Source organism: Anguilla rostrata, chromosome 2 (assembly GCF_018555375.3).
Source record: "Anguilla rostrata isolate EN2019 chromosome 2, ASM1855537v3, whole genome shotgun sequence".
In the NCBI taxonomy this organism is placed as follows: Eukaryota; Metazoa; Chordata; class Actinopteri; order Anguilliformes; family Anguillidae; genus Anguilla; species Anguilla rostrata.
Genome location: NC_057934.1, coordinates 60,501,878 through 60,506,713, shown reverse-complemented (window position 1 = coordinate 60,506,713; position 4,836 = coordinate 60,501,878). Strand labels below are relative to the sequence as shown.

General features: G+C 49.7%; 1 protein-coding gene across 2 annotated transcripts in view; it reads right to left on the bottom strand.

The window, feature by feature from the left end:
* Positions 1-4,836, bottom strand: part of LOC135248691 (nuclear distribution protein nudE-like 1-B) — a 28,134-nt gene extending 23,298 nt beyond the window's left edge. For both annotated transcript variants that reach the window (XM_064323546.1, XM_064323545.1), the window contains exon 1: positions 4,681-4,836. The gene's annotated coding sequence lies outside the window, so the exon portion shown is untranslated. The remainder of the gene's footprint in view (positions 1-4,680) is intronic.

Here is a 4,836-nt window from a genome sequence, read left to right as displayed (position 1 = left end):
GTGCCGACGCTTCCCACCCTCTCCCTCAGACCCGGGGGTCCCTCGAGCAGGCAGGGAGGGAGGATAAACAGGTGAAGGACAGGTGTTCCTGCATGCGGCCAGCAGGCCCCATGCTGAAACGCAACACCAGCTAACCAGTCCCTGCTAACCGCACCTGTGCCTGGCTGACTGGGGGTTTTTAGCTCGACGTCGCTCCCCAGCAAAAAGTGCTTCTGTCACGCTAAACAAGCAAACGAGACAAAAGCCGAAAGCTAAAAAAAAAAAAACCTGAGAAACGTCCAAGATGGTAGCCACTTCCTGCCCGGGACGGACAGAGACAGGTTCCAGAGTGCAGGACAAACTCAGCGATCCTGGAAGGGCTCTACCTGCACCCTGCACGCCGCAGAGCTCCTTTCCAGAGATTTGCCTGCCATTTGCACAGAGGAGAGGCTGGAGTGCCCTGCCAGACTGAGTCGAGTTCCATTAAGCACAGCGCACCCGATGCAAAGCCAGCTGCGCCCATGGGGGAAGCACAAGCGCACGGCCTCCATGTTAAACTCAGGGAGGGGAAGCTAACCCTCGCCTCAGCTTTGACGCTGTATACTTATTCAGCGCAGTGGTAACCATTACATTACATTACATTACAGGCATTTAGCAGAAGCTCTTATCCAGTGCGACTTACACAACTTTTACATTGCATCCATTTACACAGCTGGATATATACTGAAGCGATGCAGGTTAGGTACCTTGCTCCAGGGTGCAACGTCCTACCTGGGAAACGAACCTGTGGCCTTTCGGTTACAAGACCAGTTCCTTACCCATTAAACTACACTGCCGCCCTGCCAACCCTGTTCCTGGAGATCCGCTGCCCTGTAGGTTTTCATTTCAACCCTAATTCGACACACTTGACTGCACTAATTAGCAGCTCAGCAAGATCTGCAGCTGTTGAATGAGCTGTGCTTTGTAAGGACTGCAGCTCTCCAGGAACAGGGCTGGTCACCGCTGATTCAGAGCATTAGGGGTCACTGAAGCCCACGCAGGGGGCTGCAGACCGGAATGGCTTCGGAAAGTCCAGCAGACTTGGCGGTGCGAGCGCCTGCGCTCCACTTCCTTCCTCTGTTTCGGACGACGCCGTACCGCGCCTCGCTACGAGCGTGGCGGGGGGGGGGGGGGGGGGGGGTGCGGGACATGGTCACGGAGTGAGCAGTTACAGCAGGAGTCAGAGTCCGGACACAGGACATGTTAAACAGCTAAACAGCCACTGCAACCATGGCAGGAGGGGGGCATCGATCATAAAAGGAAAAGCAAAAGTACAATATATTTTATTTAGGCTATTTTTTTTTTTTTTACATTTTCCCCCCACTCGTCTTACTAGCAAAGACTGCAAAAATGACGATGACAAATGGCCTTGGCTTACATGAGGCCTCCACAGCACCACAGTGATGTAGCATCACTGATTCATCACTGACCGCATCTCCTTCAACTCCCAGAGGTGCAGGCAGCATTTAAAGAGGGCAGGCAGCTCTTTTCTAACAGGTGCCCACCCAGAGGAGTGCGGCGTACTGTCTTTAAACACACCGCTTACGTGAGCCATCAAGACGCATATCAAATTGTGCTCCTCACAAAGGGAAATTCACATCATCACATGAAGTCAATATCATTCATCTCTCACATGAAGTCAAATATCACTACCATTCATAAAAGTCAACATTATCATCACTCTAAATGTAAAGTCAATATTAATCACCGTTCATCATCTCCATGTCACTCACAGGGCCTCACACCTGTGAGCCACTTAGCGTCGCCTCGCTGTGGAAGCTAAACTCAGAGCAACAGCAGCTTTAAAATAGCCTCGGGCACGGGGGGTAAAAACAGACCCGTGGCCGCTCTGTGGAACCCAGGGACGGGGTGATTGAGAGAAACAGACGCTCGAGACACAGAGGGGGGAGAGGAGGCCGCTCTGTGGAACTCTGAGACGGGCGGTCTGAGAGAAACAGATGACTGTGACGTAGGGGAGAAATGCCTCTCATAGCAGGCATAGCCAGTGAGCCCAGAGGAGAGGTGGGGGGGGGGGGCGCCTCAGTCCCTCTGCTCCCGAACGCAGACGTACGACATACCTCAGCTCCGCAATGACGAGGGGTTGGGGGGGGGGGCACATTGCCGTTGCCATGGAGCTTCCTCCGATAAATACCCCTCCCTCCGCAGCCCTGGTTTGTTTCCGAATGAACCCTGCGCGCGAGAGGGCCGACGAGCGGCCCGCAGGCCGGGAGCACGATGAATTATTAACGGGGGAGAGGAACAGAGCGCACGCCTTACGCTGAGAGGAACAGAACCCAAACGAGCCGAGCGCTAATGCGTAGCCCAACGAGGAGACAACACGTGGTGCTGCTGTCACTCCCCTAAAAGCCCCAGAACTGACTTTGCGGGTCAGTACCTTCGCTTGCGCAAACGTGCTCACATGATGCAACGGTTGCATCACCCGAGAGGAGCCCCAGAAGGGGGGGGCGGGGGGTTGGAGCGTGCTGGGAAAGGGATGACCTGTCCCGGGCCCATCTGGCCGGCGTTAGCAGAGCGGAGCGGGGCAGGGCGGGGAGGGGAAAAAGTGAGCAGGCTTTCGCCTGGCATTTCCTACTGGAGGCTCTCCTGCGCGCTATTCGCAGAAAGCGGTGAGTCATGGCGGTGAAGGGGCATGCTTTAGGGATGAGACTCGCTCCCCGCTCCCCGCTCCCTGCGCCCCCCTCCCCCCCGCTCACGTGTGCCCGGGGCGGAGGGCGATAGGTGAGCCCGTGTTCCCGTCGGGGGGCAACAGCCGGCAGGTCAGAGCTCAGGGGCCACCTTAAAGGGCCACAGACTGCACAGCGCACACGCCAGCTCACACTGAAACAACACCGCCTGGAGCTCCGTACCGAGAGCCAGCTTCAGAAACACAACCGCCATCGTGCCTGCAGCTGTTCACACTCAGTTTGTGGAGGAGAATGAATCAGTCATGGTGATTATTTCAAGAGCACTTGTGACTAAATAGCCTTCGCATTGTTTCAGAACTGCATGTGGTTCCCAGTCATCGGTGGACACAGGCTATATGCGTCCAGAATCTGCACAACACATCTGTCTGAATCACATAACACTATACTGTATGAGTTTATAGAACGTCACACATCCACAAACCTCAAAAATGCTTTCCAGATAATCTGACTCTGTTTGCGAACTACCAATTTATAGCCTAAAGACAGCATTAGTGTCGAGAGTCAATTACACTAGAATAAACACTAGCTGTACCGACAGAACGGAGTGCACATAAAATGGTTTATGAAGCCATGTTAGATATGAGACTTTGGCATCCAGATTCACAGCTATAGGAATGGGAATTCAGCCAAGACACCACGTAGGAAAACCCCTACTCTTTCACCCCAGATCAATACTCGTTAGCCACAATTATACCCATCATATGAATATAAAAAACAGTGCAATTCAAACCACAGGAACAACCCATTCCTTACGTGGATTATCGATATATGCTCAGACTAAAGTCCAAATCACAAGGCAACCCATTTTTTTCAACCTCTTCATGTTGAAGATAAAACAAATTGATATGTAAATTTGTTCCAATCTAGCCAAATAATTTCGTTGGTCGTGTCTTGTGCTTCTAACGCTGTGGTGTCCAAAGAAAATCTTAGGCAAAGAAAAAGTAGTAAACGGAAGCACACGGAAACACACGTATATAATTAATCAGTGGCCGAGAATGCGTTTTCTCGCATTACTCAGAGCTGTTACGGGACGCGACGAGCTGTTGCTAGCTCAAACAAGCTATTTTTATCATTTAGTCCAAAAGAAATGAGACATCTTTGTTATCTTAGGGTGTTAGTTTGACAGCTAGTTGATAGTTGATTGCTAACTACTACTATAGCCACTGAAAAACATGAAGTAGCTAACTAGGTAATGTGTAATGTCAAAACTGGGAACATATTCATTTCATTGATTACGCAAACGTTGGGTCCTTAAATCTGACAGGTACCCATCTAAGAACTAGACTATCGCTTTCTTTAGCAGCTAGCCAGATAACGTGATGCCATTCTACGCAAATAGCTATGAACGTTAGTTAGCTAGCTATGTATATCGCACGATTTATTTAGTAAATCAATTGTTAATAGATAACCGACAACAGTGTATAACCAGCCATACATCCTGTACGATAAACAGCTAGCGATAATAGCTTGCTAACAGGCTAACTTGGCCTTACGCCAGACGCTGCTCACGCGTGAATTGAGCTTGCTAGAAACACCTAGCAAACGATAGCTAATCCCACAAATATCAACTGTGGAGATGGCTAATTCTGGCATTACCCTTGCGCCCGGTAGCGCGTTCTCAAACAGCACAATGCTGTAAAATTGGACTGATTTGGATAAAATTATACGTTTAATTTTAACAGAGTGATTCTAAACACAACAAGCTAAATGTTTATATTACCAACTAAAATAAAAACTATGACTATTCAGCTAGCTTTTCAGTTAGCGAATGTAATACCGAGGTGCATGACACGTCAAACTGAAACAAGTCGGCTGTCAACAGATACGGCGGCGTCGTGTCTTCTTTCAAGCTACACAGCTGAAAAATACGACTAACAACATCATAGGTTTTACTCTTTTTGATCATTAAATAATCACAAAGCCAAAACAGGCATATTAATATATATTTTTATACAACCTTGTCATTTCCAGGTAGTGTATCCGCGTATCCCGGTCTTAATACATTCCCGTCGTCTCCTAGCGTTCACTAGAAATAAAACTGCAGCCTGACTCCAGGGAGTTACAAGCACAGCTTCCGGCACACTCGAGACCACGCGATGACATCACCCATAAC